Raw genomic sequence first — 17850 nt, 5'->3', positions numbered from 1 at the left:
ACACGCTCTCTCCACTCCTTTTCTGCTTGGCACTGTCACCTCTATCTGATATGCTAAATAGAACTGGATGCGGATATAAATGTTACGGCAAAACGATCAGCCACCTTTTATATATGGATGACCTAAAACTATACGCTGCAAATGACAAACAGCTGGAAACACTATTAAAGACAGTTCATGGATTTACCAAAGAAATAGATATGAAATTTGGATTAGAAAAATGCGCCAAAGTAACCCTGAAAAGAGGAAAACTAGTTAAGAGTAACAACATCACACTAGATAAAACCAATGAAATAAAAGAATTAGACCAAAGCCAAACTTACAAATACTTAGGAATCCATGAACTAGATAAGACACAACACACACAAATGAAAGAGAAAATAAAAAAAGAATATTATAGACGAGTTAGATCAATACTAAACACAGAGCTCAATGCTAAAAACAAGATAATAGGTATCAACACTTTAGCTGTCCCAGTTATAAGTTACAGCTACAATATCCTTAACTGGACACGAAATGAACTGACCAAAATAGATAGGAAAACAAGAAAAATAATGACAGGATCTAGGATGCATCACCCAAAATCTGACATAGAAAGACTATATATACAACGTATAGAAGGTGGTAGAGGCCTTATACAGCTGGAAAACTACTATAAAATAACCACCATAGGACTGCAAAAATATCTACTTCAGAAGGAAGGAAAACTGATCCAGATAGCGGCAAAACACGAGCAAAACAAAAAACTGTTCTCAGTATTTAAGGAAGCTGACAAATACAAACAAGAAATCATACCACCTAATAAACATGAAGAAGAAGAAGAAGAAGATGAAGAAACAACAAAAGCTATAAAACAAATGAAATCCAAACTAAAAATAGAACAGCAACGAACCATGATAAAACGATGGCAAGAAAAGCCCCTTCATGGTAAATACTGGACTAAACTAAACGCAAAAGAAATAGACAAAGAAAAATCCCAGCAATGGTTGAGAAGCTCAGGACTCAAAGCAGAAACAGAGGGATTTTTAATTGCAGCACAAGACCAAAGCCTCCCCACCAGAAATTACCAAAAACATGTAATGAAAAAAAATATTACAAGTAACTGCAGAATATGTGGAGATGGACAAGAAACAATAAATCATATTATCTCTAGCTGCCCAGTCCTGGCTAAGAAGGAATATATTCACAGACATGACAGAGTTGGAACCTACATACATTGGAAGCTATGCCAACATTATAGAATCACAACAGAAAAAAGATGGTATAGGCACACACCAGAAAAGGTCACAGAAAACGAGAAAGCAACCATACTCTGGGATATGCCGATACACACAGATAGAGAAATTAAGGCCAACAGACCAGATATAGTTGTCAGAGATCATGAAGAAAAAAAATGCTTTCTAATTGATGTATCAATACCGGCTGATGACAACGTGTCTCTAAAAGAAATGGAGAAACTCTCAAAATACAAAGACCTGGAAATAGAGGTAACTAGAATGTGGAATCTGAAAACAGAAACAATTCCTATCATAGTAGGTGCATTAGGCATGATAAAAAAATATTCAGACAAATACATAACAAAAACACCAGGACTTACAACACATATAACATACAGAAAATTGCACAACTAGGCACTGCACACATCCTACGCAGAACACTTTCCATACAATAACCATCAGAGCATCACAACAAATCACAGCACATACCCAAGGCACACAGAGCTGTGCTCGGTAGTGAAGTGAAAGCACGCTATAAAAATAAAACTACTGAATAATAATAATAATAATAATAATAATAATAACAACATCAACAGCAATAATAATAATAATGACTCTGCGACTATCCCAGTTAATAATTTCCACATGAGTGACAAGCAAGATATTGGCCTGTAATTGTCTACTGTATTACAATTTTTCGCTGTTTTTCAAGCATAGCACTGTCCTGCCCATTGTCAACCACTCTGGTGTTACTTGGTTGGCATTTAACAAAGTGCTGAGTTGTGCAGAAATTTGTGCATGACATTCACCAAGTCTTTTGATCCAGTAGCCTTGAACTCCATCTGGTCCCGGGGCCTTCCAGTTGCCCATCTTTTTGCTGATATCCTTCACATTTGTAACTGAATTTATATATGAATTTCAACAGCTGCAGAACTCAGAGTATTGGGTTGGTATCCAGTGCAGGATAGCTCACTTAAACTTTTAAGGGCAGTGAGGCCCCTCTGAGTCTTTTGAGACAAACCCCTCTAGAGATAGTGTCTCAATAAAAATACTGGTGGTTGTGACACCTTATCACCACTTTCTTGATCATGAGAATAATGGATAAAAGAATTAATACAAACGACGGCATAAATGAGGACAAACCCACAGGTAACTGACTTTCCCCTGGTAGGTGCCTTGTGGGTGAACAACACAGACTTAGAACAAAATGGATTAAGATGATGAATACAGTTGTCATGGAGCTTTATTTTTTGATGATGAAGGGATGTTGGAGAAATTGGAATTGATATGAGGGCAGAGCATGCCCCCAAAACTGCTCTGTTGGGGACAACTGGGATTCTGAGATTGGTGCTTTGGTGTTGAGTATCTTCCACAATACTTGATATTTGAATGTTAAGTATTGTTTACCTTGAGGTTAAAGGGTTAACCTTTTAGCATTCAATTTACTCTGTGAAAAGTGATGCTTACTGAGCCACATTGTTTTGAAATATGTGTTATCTTTTAGCTTTGAGATTTTTATGATGTGATTGTTTATTTTGAGAATAACATTGTAGAGTAGGTGTGAGAGGTCAGATCTGGCCAGTTTGAACAGAAAACAGGTAGAATGTTTGGGCCTGAAATGGCCGGTTTAAATGTTAAAGGGATAAGGAGAGGAAGGGAGAGAAAGAGGAAGGAAGAAAGAGAGAAAGAGAGAGAGAGAGAGGGAGAGGGAGAGAGAGAGAGAGAGAGAGAAGAGAGAGAGAGAGAGAGAGAGATCTTTTGTCATCAACAGAAGTGTAGCAGATAGCTTTCTTTGAATTTGAACTTGGAATGTTTAAGTTTTGAAATCAAAACTGCTTGTAGCAAATAATATTATTATGTTTGGTAATGTTGATTACAGAAAATTGCTTCTGCTGACTAATAATAACATATTTGATAATGTTGACCAGAGATAATTGCTACAAGTGATTAATATTACCAGAGATTAATATTTCCTAATGTCGATCAGAGTTAATTTGGCTATATCTTTAAGCTCTATTATAACATCTAACGACATTTTTTCCGACCAATTATCTTTGATATCAGTTTTTGATAAGCATTGACAGACAAAAAGAAAAGATTAAATTCACGCCTAAAAGTCTTAAGGGATATTTCAAAACGTTTTAACGAGCATATAAAAACCCCTGAAGTTCATCCCTTTATAGGGATTTTTCTTATTGTGGCTGAAGGCTATGCGTTGTGAAGCACACATTTAATAAGGTAACTCTCATGCCATAACTTTCTGTCTTAGAGATTATTTTTGTTGTAACCCTAGGCTATGTCCTACGTTTATGTGAGATTCCACAGCTCTCATCTTTTGGCAATGTCACTATTTCTTAATTCACATACAGAACATACAAAAATTCAACAAATAGTACATTACGTATATAAAAATGTTTGGTTTATTAATAAAATCTTGTTGAAGATAATTCTCTGGTTATTTACCTTCTATACTTTATCTTTTACTTGCTTAGTAATTGGACTTTGGCCATGCTGGGGCATTGTCTTGAAGGGCTTAGTCAGACAAATTGACACTAGTACTTATTTTTTTAAAGCCTGGTACAATTGATCTCTTATGCTGAACAAATAAGTTATGTAGACATAAACAAACCAACACCAGTTACAAGCGATGGTGGGGGACAAATACAGACACAAAGATACACATGAATGGATATATACATATTCATATACATACGCTAACATTTGCTGAAGCATGGAACAAACTGCTGGCATCAGTTGTTAGCTGTCGGAGCACTGCATCCTTCAAAACTTCCATGCTTCCTGAGATTCACCAACACTACACCTGATTTTCTCTCCTCCATACACATGCAAGCATGTATCTGACTCATACACTGTTCACTTCCCAGACATATGTACATTACTGCATATTCTTTATATGCACTTTTGACAAGTTGTGGTGCACCTGAGCACTGTATACAATAATTTCATTATTATCATTATTATTATATTTACATATATGTAGAGAGCTTCTTTCAGTTTCTGCCTACCAAATCCACTCACAAAGCTTTATTCAGCCTGGGACTATATAGGAAAAGAAACTTCTATTACTTCTGTTCCTATTGATTATTCAATATGTCAATTATAACACAGCCATAGAAATAATGGTTGTCTAAACTTTCATTGCATATTTTTGCTCTATACCAAATCCCTGCCTGTGTCTCTTTCGAAAATACACTTTAGGGTAGGCACCAGAAAATGGAACTGTTTGCTAGAGAATTGAACCAGTAACCTGATTTTAATTCTTATTTGGAGCCAATTCAAAAGCATTGCTACAACCCTCATTAGGAGGAATTACAACCATGTTTGGTGGTCTGCTACTACAACAGCTCCTTTATAGGATCCAGTCAGCTCAAGACATCATCAGGAGGAACCACGTCCAGTTTTGGCCCCTAATCCTCTACCATTTTGACGTGGCGGGGCCCCTCCTTTCGGAGGTGTCTTCAGCTCTGGTGTTGGGTGCATGTCTTCTTTCTTCTTCTTTCTTCTGTTCACGGCCTCTTTGCTGTATCGTCAGCAAGTGTCAGCCAGTGACTGACTGACTTGTCAAATTTTTCCCTTTAAATACCTGCCACTAGGCTCCAGCAGACAGCCCCAGCAAGTTGTCACGTGACACTGTCTCACCTTAACTGACTAGGGAAGGCGCGTAGTCTTAGCCCATGCATTCTCTAAACGACCATCACCATCGTTTCATAGAATGAAATACACAACTTAACATTTATTTTCCTGTGAAATTATTGTCTAGTGTCAATAAGCCCTACAAAGCTGGATTACCAGCACATGAAGGGAAATCTTTAGTGGTATCCTCAATGTTGCTTCAATACCTCAATGAATCAAAGTATTATTTGATTGTCTAAATATTGTAGACCCACATCAACATATTTTTGATCACCTAGACTCATCAGGTCAGCATTTAAACATATCAGTAATTCATTTGAACCAACTGTACATTATCTATCTCAGGAAAACTTCCCAAGTTTCAAAACACATGCTTAACTATCATTATAGACTTTCCGAATACATTTATTTTAAATATGAATATTAATAGATCATATAAACACAGCATACTGACACTTACACATCTCAATGGAATGCTCACAAAAAAATCTACATGATAATACATATTTTTAGTAGCCCAAGGAAACACAAAGCGTTTAAACACTTTTAATGTTAAATATTTCAATACAATACATAAGTTACATTATGTGAACACAAAAATTCTAAATCTTTGTCTATTGTCTACATACATCAGAATTACATTTCAGTGCTTTAATCAACCTCCATAACATAAGCATGAAGTGATTAGCATTACCATCATTATCATAAATGCTTGAGTTATACCTATCAAAAATGATGAGGTTCGTTTAATTATAGAATAAGTAAAGCAATGCAAAATTTTATTATAAGATATTTAATGTAAAAATTTCATGATGACAGCATTTTTTGTTGAGGCATTTGATTTCCAGGGTCTTTGACTTTTGTATCCTTCCATCTGTAGAGCCAAATTGTACTCAGAATTACATAAGATTGGACATAGCTGAATACAGGTTACAATAAGAAGAAACCTATTTTATTAAAAGTTTTGCAATTTGTTTACCATCATTGAAAATGCAGAAATAACAGGAAAGTTTCTTCTTTCCAACCAGAATAGTTAAATTGTGTTTAAAGTCAAAATAATCCTTGGTATGGGCTAGATTTGTCTTCTTGTAAATATAATGTATGAATACAAATCTCATGCAGTGACATGATGATCAGATGAGGATCATTAAAAAGTTTAATACTTGATTCAAGTTTCAAAGAATCCATATTATGCAAACTTTCTTTAATTTCAGTCTATGATGGGAGGGGAATCCTTGGTAAAATTTGGGCATACAAAAAGTCAAAGGGAAAATTTACTGCTGATTTTTCAGGTGCCACATAAAAAGCATTGGTGACAGTGTCACATAAAAACACCCAGTACACTCCGTAAAGTGGCTGGTGTTAGGAAGGACATCAAGCTGTAGAAACCAAAATAAAACATACTCTGGAACCTGGTGCAGCTCCTGGCATTGTCAGTTCCTGTCAAGTCAACCAACCCATGCCAACATGGAAAATGGATGTTAAATGTTGATGATGATTAAATTGCAAAGTGACACTTTGGTCTGGCGTGACATTACCGAGAATACATCCAATAATAAAATGCTGAACATGAGCACATCTTTGCTTTTGATGTTTGAGGACTATCTATGCTGAAATTTATATGTTGCTTATTCCATGTGTGACATTGTGACGAATTCACCATATATTTCTCAAGTTTCCTTTCCATGATTTTTTATCATATGCATTACTCGAAGCCATTATTACATCCTTTTGTAAAGCTCCATTGCCAATTTTAAGCAGGAACATTGAGAATTCATCTTGTGTTGCTGATCACTTGTTAACCAATTAGATATAATTTTTGCACATATCTCCAAAATGGTAACTACTGACACATGATTCTATATCAACACTTAAATCTCTTAATATTGCATTCACTACTTGATGGAAAGCCTCTTCAAGAAGAATAACTTTGCCTTAAATAATTTGCTTAAATAGTTTGCTATCCCTCTTTATCTTCTTTTAAAGCACATTAATTATTTGAAGCCAATTGGAAGATAGCATTAATGCTTCATTGATGAAGAAGAGGTAGGAGTAGCTTTAAAAACCGGAATTATCATGTAAGATGTTGATGTATTCATGGCAGAAGCTGTAAGTTGAAATCTGCTGTGTACCATTCACCCACATAACAAATCTGCTGCAATTCCTCTGGTTGAACAAAAGCGAACAGTTTTTGCAACATTTTGCTTCAAGTAGCCAATTAGAGTATAGTACAAATTACATAGAATATTATACAAATAAGCCTTGCCAGATCCTCCTGATCCATCAATGAAGAAGAGTCTATGATCAGCCAGATCATCATTGAGTGCAGTGATAATACATATAATTATGTATAATAGATGCTGCAGTGATAATACGTTTATGTATGCATTATAGATACTGTAGGGAAAAGAGTATAATATAGTATACTATACTAAAAGTATAATATACTACAATATACAAAAAGAGTATATTACACATTTAAGTATATTAAACACTTATATACAAAATGGCTGATGGTTAGTAAGGAGAGACACAAATAAGAAAGAAGAAAACAAAGGACCACTGATGCGGTCACAGGAGTGTGACGAAAGAACTCTGGCCGAAATAAAATTAAGATTAATGTAAAAAATAAATAACACTGAAGCAAAGTAACACCAAATATATAGTGCATGTGTTTTTATTGGCTAAACTGGCAAAATGACCATTCCGAAATACAACAACATATTAAACACTTTATTAGTTAATACAGTGTCCTACCATGTTAGCAGTGCCATTAAGCCCCTTTTTAAGGTTATCTCAGCTGATTCAGATACAAAACATCATAACAAATCAATGCTGGTTGTAATTTCTATATTTCTATAGAAAATATGAAGAGATAATCTTAACAAGTGATGTAATAGCACTGCTAACACAACAGAACTCAATATTTTTCTTATAAAACATTTTAATATACTTTGTAGTATGTTATGATTGCATAATGAATTATGGTGTCTCTACAAGTAATTAACATTTAACCCTTTTGTTACCAGCCTGGCTGAAACCGCCTCTGGCTCTGTTTTATGAATGTCTTGTTTTCATAAGTTTTAAACTAAAATCTTCCACCAAACCTTAGTCACAATTTATGTTCCTAACACTAGCTGAATGATAGCTAAGTTAGTTTACTAAATTCTTTGTTATATTTAAAGTAATTGAAAGAAACACAGAGCATCTCAAAATAAATATGGTAGCAAAAGGGTTAAGTATGTATAATACATTTAAGTATGTCTTGTTTCAAATTCAAACTCCTGACATTTGTCTCATCTTGTATGATTAGTTCTCGTTACTGACGGAAATCAGGTAAAACAATTTCAGGATTGCACAATCTCCATACTGAATACAAGCATTTATTTATTGCTCTTATTCCTCCCACCCCACCCCCCACCCCACCCCCCAAAAGCACCTTGATTTTGGGGAATATTTTATCATGTTTTCTTCAAAATGCTGGTAGAGTTGCCTTGGGGGTTTTGGATTATCTATAGAGCAATATCACGATTGACAAATGCCTGATACGAAAAGGAAGTTCATGGGAGGAAACTTCAGTCATACTTTTTTTAATGTATTTATTGCCATTACTTATCAAATTTTTGTTGCTGTGTAATCTTTTTTAATTACTTTAACAACTTGTTTTACTTTCAAAAATAATATTCTGAGTCTTGTATTAGTTCCACTGTCATCACTGATTCTTGATTTGTCTACTGAAGTCTTGTTTTTGGATTTGGTTTGCAAGATTATATGAGTTCGTGTGTTGAAGCATATTCTATTGTACCTGGGGAGAGTCATGTTCTTTTTGTGCCTTGTTATGTAACACACTCACTGGTAAAATTTCCACGTTTTTCTTATTTTTATTGTCCTAAAATTTTTGTTGCGTCTTGCAAAATTTTCAATAGTTTTGACTCAGAGTCAAACTACTGAAGTCTTTTTTATCAAAAATATAAAATTGGAATGGATGAACAGTGCAAGCTTCACTCCCAGAAATGTTGTTCATTCAAGAGGAACCATGTTGTCAGGAAGGTACTTTTGTTTTAATTAGTAGTTTGTAATAATTGCTTTTCATTTCCTTCAGTAAAATACCCTTTGTTTATTTTTCAAATGAAGTGCCTCTTATACGACTACACAAAATTTGTTATACATTTTGTTTTCTAGAAGTCATTAACTCAGAAACATTCTGGTACTTAAGTATTACATAATTTTATTGAGAAAAATTACTTGGTCATCATTATTAATTTTATCAATTTAAAAATTTGCAAAATTGTAGCTCTTTATGCATATATCTGAAGATGTGTTTCCTTGAAAATCATATTTCTATATTGATTTATTTAAAAAATTTTTTTACTTCTTTCACTCTCTGGACTTTGGCCATGTTGGGGCATTGACTTAAAGTGTATATTCAAACAAATCAACCTCAAAACTTATTATTGGTCTCTTGCTGAACCACTAAGTTTTAGGGCTGTAAACAAACTAACACACTGCAGTATGGTAGGGGCAATCAAACACACACGCATGCACACACACACGCACACACACATACACATGTACACACACACGTGTGCACACACACACATGTGCACACACACACACACATACACACACACGTACACATGCACGCACACACACACACACATACACACATACACACACACACACATACACACACATACACTTACATACACAACAGGCTTCTACAGTGTTTCTGTCTACTAAACTCACTCACATGACATTGGTTGGTCTGAGTCTATAGTAGAAGATACATGCCCAAGATGTCAAGCAGTGGGGGGGGGGGCTGATCCCAAAAACCACATGATTTCAAAGTGAGCTTCTTAACCTCACAACCATGCAATAAAGAGAAGTGTGTCTGTTGTCATCTGTATTTGTTGCCGATTTGCACAGTGCTGTTTGATCCTCTTATATTCTGGATATCCATCAACATTCACTTGAGTATGTTTCTCAAATTCTTTAGGGAAGCCTTGACTACATTTATAATGCTTCATGCATGGTGTGTTAATATTTAGATTGTCACAGAAAGCATGCATAATTCATTTATTAATGGTTTCATGAAATGTTGGTTCCATACATGGACCAGATATTTCTGCACACATTACTTTGTTCATTTTGCCAGGGTCATTAAATTTATCTTCTTCATGATAAAGGATCAAAATATGAGGTATGAAATAATCATGTTTTCTGGAATTTGATATAGCACCAATATGTCTTAATGTCTAAGAAATATTTATTTTGCAAATATCGTTTGGTAATTCTTGGAAATTTTATCTTAAACACTCTTGCTACAACATCTAGTTTGTCTGAAGGGATTTGTCTCAGAAAAAGGTTATATCTGATTTTATGCCATGCAAGATTGCACATTTTGGTAAATAAGTTTAGATTTTCAAATGCTCTCACTACGGGACTTTGGAGATTATGATGGCAATGGTAAAATAACTGTATGTTCTACAGCTGCATTACCAGCAACTGTAGCTGTGTAATTGGCAAGTCTTTGATACTTTGAATTCTGAGACATCTTTGAGACAACTCTGAGATATCTCACATAATTCAAATCATTGCCTCAAATTGAAGATGAGAATCAACAACCTGTTGTTGACAAAATATTCCACCATATATACATGAATAGTATATTAGCAGAATTGTCAGAGCATGAGGATAACTTTCTTGCAGTATTTCTTCTGGTGATTTACATTCAGAGTTCAAATCCTATGAAGGTTAATTTTGTCTTTCATCTTTCAAAGGTCAATAAAATAATTTACCGCTCAACCACTGAAGGTCAATTAATTGACTAATGCCTACTTATTCAAAAAATTGCTGGCCTTGCTTGTAAATATTTATATATATAAAGCTGAAGTTGTCTGTGTATGGCAGGTTTGGTAGCCTTCAACTAACACTATCTTTTCCGAGACCCTGCAGTGCAAGTTGACCAAAATTCAGAGTATGATAGAAGAAGGCTTGCTCTTCATTCCGTAGAAGATAAAATTCAAATCGGACCATGTTAAGACCAAAAATTATTTACATCAAAAAGGTGCTTTTTTTTCAATGAAAATCCCTATTTTTTACGATTTTATGACTGCTGTGACACCATTTGTCGGTGTATTTCAACCAGAAAATTGTTCACTTAAAGAGAATAAAAAGCTACATAATGCAAAAGTTTTACTTTTCAAAAATTCCAATTCTAAAGGGTTGAAACAAACCCAAGCAATGCTGGGTGATACTGCTAGTTAGAAATAAAAAGTCTTTTACTGATGTTTGAGGAATCATATATTGCACATACTAATAATAGAACAATTGCTGTCCTGATTCACCAATATTTAAGCTGTTGTGTCAAGATTTGGGGATCAATATTTTAAAATTGATTAGAGGAGTATCTTAATTTTTAAACACAAAAATCATGCTTTAAAGATTGTTCATTGTCAGTATTCATAAAAATCATTACCCTTACATCAACAGCTGGGAAGTTATAATCTTTTCAGTCCGTTTCAATCTCCCTTGAATGCCATATTGATTAATTACATTAGAGTATTATGCTTTGTTGTATGTTGAGATTCTTCAGTTTCAACCTCTAACATTTTATATGGGAAAATGCAAATATTGTTTGCTCTTATGATCTGATCTAAAGTGGTCGTAATTTCAAGGATGCATCTTTCATTAATCTGATTCTGTATGTAATCTAACATCAGCAGCCATTTGCAAATCAACAATGCAGAGTTGGACAAAATGCCAATAAAATGCATATTGCTTGTGTGATAATAGATCTAACCATAAACATGAAAACAATATCACCCGTGACTTGGAGCATCAAATATGTATTCTCTCAGATAACCAAAGATTAATGTGGATTTGTAAGATCTAATGTTGTTATTTGAAGTCTGTGCAATTATGAGTCTTTGGATTGCTCCATAAATTATTAAGCTATGATGGCGTTTCTCTTTGGTTAGGCAATACTATCTTACCTCTGTGACAGAAATTATTGTCTTTACCATTTGAGAAAGATGATTCATCAAAGAAGATGAAATTGTTCCATTGCGTCATTGACCATTTCTGTTAGTCTAGACAGCACTTTTTCCACTTATCAATGTTGATAGGGGACAGGAGGGGTTTAGCAATTTCAGCCCTCTCATGGTATTCAGCTTTATTGAGCTCACAATGAACGGTTTTGGTTGACACAGGGTTGGAAAGGTGGTGGTTGAGCTCTGCTGTCACTTTTGCTGCTGTTGTCCAATGGTTTTTAGACACGATGTGTTTCACTATTCTGCAGTCCCTCACTTTGAGAGCAGACTCTATAAATGCACTCAAAGTGAAGACTGACCAACATGGTTATCTGTTATCTTTTACTTGTTTCAGTCATTAGGCGGTGGCCATGCTGGAGCACTGCCTTAAAAGGGTTTTAGTTGAAGAAATCGTCCCCAGGACTTATTCTTTTTAAGCTTAGTACTTATTCTATAGGTCTCTTTTTCTGACTGCTATTTGACGTAAACACACCAACATCGGTTGTCAAGTGATGGTGAGGGGATAAACACAACATAAACACACGTAAATACACACTCACACATACCCCCCCCCCCCACACACACACATACATGATTGGCTTTTTTGAGTTTCTGTCTACAAAATCCACTCACAAAGCTTTGGTCATCCCAATGCTATAGTAGAAGATACTTGCCAAAGGTATTATGTAGTGGAACTGAACCCAGAACCATGTGGTTGGAAAGTAAACTTCTTACCACACAGTCATGCCTGCGCATCCTCAGTTGAAATTTCATCAAAGGGAACTTTGGATTTCAACATTCCCGGTTCAGTAACATCAAGGATACATTACTGGGATACAGATTACCTTCAGTCATGTAGAAGAGGCAGTATATAATTCCAGTAAGTTGGCAAACTGGCAGAATTGTTAACACACCAGGTAAAATGCTCAGTAGTATTTCATTCATTTTCTTTTTCATTCTTTTTCTTTTTTTCTTTTTTACTTGTTTCAGTAATCTGACTGAGATCATGCTGGAGCACAGCCTTTTAGTTGAGCAAATCGCCCCCCAGGACTTATACTTTGTAAGCCTAGTACTTATTCTATCAGTCTCTTTTGCCAAACCACTAAGTTACAGGGACATAAACATGCCAGCATCGGTTGTCAAGCAATATTGGGGGCGGGGACAAACACAGACACACACACACACGCACACATATATACGACGGGCTTCTTTTCAGTTTCTGCCTACCAAATCCACTCACAAGGCTTTGGTTGGCCTGAGGCTATAGTAGAAGACACTTGCCCAAGGTGCCACACAGTGAGACTGAACCCAGAACCATGTGGCTGGTAAGCAAGCTACTTACCACACAGCCATTCCTGCGTCTATCTTCACATTAAAAATTTCTTTTCCTCCCTTCCCCATATATGTATTATTCCTTCAATGTTCTGCTTTGGTATAACAGGAAATGGCTCTGATGAAAACAGTATTTAGTTTTTTAGGTAGTTCAATCAACTGATCAATAGACCTGTTAAGTAAAACTGATCAGTAATGTACCTAGAACGGCTACTGGAAACAGCTGTAAGCCAAATTTACTCTAATATAGACAATTTGTACCGTCTCTTACATATTACTCTGTGTAAAAACCAGTTTGACTGGAACCCAACCATGGATTTAAAATATTACATGAAAAAATGTGAGCAAGAGAAATAATATTCTTGAGATTATAAAACTGGAAAAGTATAGGACAAGTTATTACATGTGGAAAAGTTCAGGACAGGTTTTTACATCTGGTATAGTAACAAGAAAACTTTTACTTAAAATATTGCAACTAAGGATAAAATTTCAACTAAAATATTTAGATTTAGAAAATATTTGCTTTTATTAAAACTAAAAATTTTATTACAAGTTATTACTTGTTACTTCTATTAAAAATAAAAAATAGCCCAAAATATTTTTTGCACTTTAAAAAAAATTCATTTAAAAAAAATTATTAAATAATAATTAGAAATTTGAAAATAGGTTATAAAAATAGTAGTAGTACATAATTAGTACAGTAAATAGAATAATACAAAAATTATTTATACATTACAGTAATATCTACCTATAACAACAAATTCACAGCAAAATTTGCTTGAGTTATTGCCTAAGTCATTGCCAAGTCTTCACATTTTTGGCTTGACCCAATGCCTATTTTTTCACATAATGAATTTGCCTACCATTTATACTATTCTATTTTGCATAAAACTAGCCATATTGGTATTTCTGACTTTCATTTTTTAAAGTATTCCAGTGTGTCAATGACGGTATCTTTTTTAATTATAATGTTACTTTGTAAATTAAAATAAAATATTTCTTATTATTCAAATTTTATCCTTAACTGTAATATTCTAAGTAAAGATTTTCTTGTTCTGTACTTTACCAGATGTAATAACTTGTCCTGAACTTTTACAAGTGTAAAATGTTGTCCTATACTTTTCCGGTTTTATAATCTTAAGAATATCATTTCTCAAGCTCGCATTTTTCCATGTAATCCATGTTCTTTCCAGGCCATGTTATTGTGCTAATTAATAATGTGTCAAATATATCAATTAGGGGTGTCATTGATAATTTTTTCCTTAACTCAATGATACCGGTGACATAATTAAAAATCCCTTTTAGAACTATATTCATAAAACAGTATAAAACTGTATTATTACCCTCAAATTTGAGAAACAAACATTCATCACTTTTTTTTTTTTTAAACTTCATTGCATAAGATTGAGACCATGAAATTCCTTAAATCCAATTTTTTGCCTTATATTTTTTCACAACTTTTTGATACAAATTTTTGTTGCATGGGGCCAAAACCATGAAATTCTTCATGGTTTCTTTGAAGCAAAGTTTAAAAAATACTTTGTTTTTAAAAATAAAAAAAAGGTTATTTAGATCAAAACTTGACTGGTAGCGTTACTTACTCTCCTATAACATTGCTACAAATTTTGATGTAAATTTTTTTCTACTGGACCAAATCTCATTTTTTGTCTGCTAAAATGTAGCTAGGGACCAGTTCTCTTAAAAAATGTTAACAGTTTTCAATTTGGTTAAGACCTGTATTATGGATAAGCTCTGAAAGATGCTGCATGTGACTAAATTGTGGCCTCAAGAATATTATTCAACTACTACCGTAGTTGAATGACAGAATTGTGATGAACCATAAACTTGGACCTTGTCATAAGAATACTTGGAGTTGTTCACTAATCTCAACAATAATGACAGCCTGGTGTGCCAACAGAGAGCTTATAAAATATTTTGCCCAAATTGATGATCCCTCATTATTAGATCTGTAGTTATATATATATATATATATATTTTGTGAAATAGAAAGATGAATAATCTTGTTGCAGATTAATCAAAGGTTTAACCGATACCTTGGTAGCAAAAATCACAGCAGAAGACAGCACGGTTGGAGGTACAACCATATGGTGTTGCAACCGTGCGTTGGTGCGGATAATTGAATTTTAATATTATTAGTGAATTGAAGAAATGGAGTTGAACGAAGATTGAACAGAAATCGTTTTATTGCATTCTACACGTGTTTCGAAAGGCACAATTTACCAAATTCCGATTGAATAAGGAGACCATATTGTGTCTTTCTCTTCAGGAAGAAATAGGAAATCCGTTGGAAAAAACAAAAACAGAACAGAGGCGGAGCAAAACAAATCGAACGAGGCTCCTAAGAGCCCATGGCCAAACTGTTTATCAATGTATGTTGAAAACTGGTGGTGGGTGCGTTGAAGGTTTTAACGGGTCAGGCAGCGGTCATTCCGGTGGGTGGGGGCATGGGGTGCTTAGATGTTCTTTGTGACTGAGACTAAAGTTCTGACTATTTAAAGAATATTAGGTGTATTATATGGGGCGATATTTTTATGCAGAAAGCAGAATTTTATAACGCCGCACTATCCAAGGCCGGTTATAGGCAGAAGGTAATTTATATTGATCCGGCCCTTCCGATGCCATCATTCGGTCATCAGGATAGGGCCGTCTATAATAACATTAATAATTTAAGTAGTGACGGGAGCGCGGCGGGTGCTGGGGCAGTCGCTCCCGCATTTAATTTAGCAAACAAGGATAATTATCGGTCCGGGGGATCTCACGAGAGCTGGCGTCCCGACCCATCACATAAATAGGAACAAGCATATATGGTTTGTAATTCCCTTTGGTAAGCAGATTAGAACTAACCTCCCCCTCATGTTTCGACAAGCCATCGCCAATAACTTCCCCAGAAATTCCAAATATTACTCCACGGTTAATTCGCATAAAGTTAGGATAGCTTTCTCCAACACTAAAAACCTCGCCCAGATAGTCGCCTCCCATAATAATAGGCTGCTTACTAAGACCCTACCACCTTTTTCCGGAGGCACAGCTTCTTCCGCTCCCGGTTTAACGCCCAGTAGGAATAATAATAGTAGTAATAATGATATGAGAGCCAGTACAGTGACTCATAATCTCAGCTCCAACCAGGGATTATATACTAGGGGTATAGTTATAAATAAGGGTGATGTCATTGACGGTAGCGATGGCAGTAGTGAGGTGAGCGCAGCTCGGCTCGCTAGGGTAGAGAGCCCCAATAGCAACTCCAGCATCGTTTCCGGCAATGGCAGCACCACGGGCACTAGCAATGACAGCACTCTGAGTGATAGTGTAGAATCAGGGGTTATTCCGTTAGTTAATAGTGACGTAGTGGAAAATAAAGTAGAAAGCGGCTGCAGTTCTCGCAACAAATATAGTAACAGTAACGCAGTTCTAATTTCAGAAACTAATCCTAATAGAATAAGGTTCACGTCGGTGAACTCCAAGATCAGAAACGCCGTCTACCAATGTAAGGTTTACACGGACTCAGATGTCTACTCTTATGTCGGGGCCTCATCATCAAGATTGTCCTCACGAATCTCCAATCATTACGCAACTTTTCGAGACGTGAATAAATGCCAGACCACGGGACTTAGCAAGCTAATATGGCGATTAAAGAATACGAACTCAAGCTACAGCCTGGAATGGTCAATTTTGTCGGTGGCCCTCCCATTTGACAGGGGCAGAAGGAAGTGCAACCTTTGTGTCTCCGAACTCTTCCATATATTGTTCGCCAGAGACCGGATGGTAAACGGACTTTTACAGTCGGCTTTTCGATGCCCCCACTGGCGGCGCTATACTTATCTTGCTTATAAATAACGCTTATAAATAATACCTGCGCCCGGTTACACTACTTATATCAAAATAGCCCTTGGAAATAAATTCTGAAATACTTTTAAGAGAAATATGATTAACCATTGCAAGGGGAATTACTCCTGGGAGACGAATGGGGGTTTGTCTTGACGACGGGGGGTTTCTTTGACAAGGCAGGTTTAGACGAACACACGCACACAAAAAAAATTTTTTTCTGCCACCCGACGGATTTTACAGCAGTGACCATTGTGTAGGGCTGTTTACCAACTGACGGCCACGTGATCAAACGCACATACGAACACATAGAACAGTACACACACACATGTTTTTAAGTAGATTTTGTCTCACCCCATATAATACACCTAATGTTCTTTAAATAGTCAGAACTTTAGTCTCGGTCACAAAGAACATCTAAGCACCCCATGCCCCCACCCACCGGAATGACCGCTGCCTGACCCGTTAAAACCTTCAATGCACCCACCACCAGTTTTCAACATACATTGATAAACAGTTTGGCCATGGGCTCTTAGGAGCCTCGTTCGATTTGTTTTGCTCCGCCTCTGTTCTGTTTTTGTTTTTTCCAACGGATTTCCTATTTCTTCCTGAAGAGAAAGACACAATATGGTCTCCTTATTCAATCGGAATTTGGTAAATTGTGCCTTTCGAAACACGTGTAGAATGCAATAAAACGATTTCTGTTCAATCTTCGTTCAACTCCATTTCTTCAATTCACTAATAATATTATATATATATATATATACTCTTCT

The 17850-nt window shown here is 35.5% G+C and overlaps 1 long non-coding RNA gene across 1 annotated transcript; it reads right to left on the bottom strand.

The window, feature by feature from the left end:
• Positions 1-3639: 3639 nt before the first annotated feature.
• Positions 3640-17443, bottom strand: LOC118766453. Its single transcript, XR_005002387.1, has 3 exons — positions 17310-17443; positions 8740-8745; positions 3640-3650 (listed from the first exon to the last, which is right to left on the bottom strand). It is a non-coding gene; the product is annotated as an uncharacterized LOC118766453 (long non-coding RNA).
• Between the last annotated feature and the right edge of the window lie 407 nt (positions 17444-17850).

Source organism: Octopus sinensis, linkage group LG1, assembly GCF_006345805.1.
Source record: "Octopus sinensis linkage group LG1, ASM634580v1, whole genome shotgun sequence".
NCBI lineage: Eukaryota > Metazoa > Mollusca > Cephalopoda > Octopoda > Octopodidae > Octopus > Octopus sinensis.
This window is presented reverse-complemented; position numbering and strand designations above follow the sequence as displayed.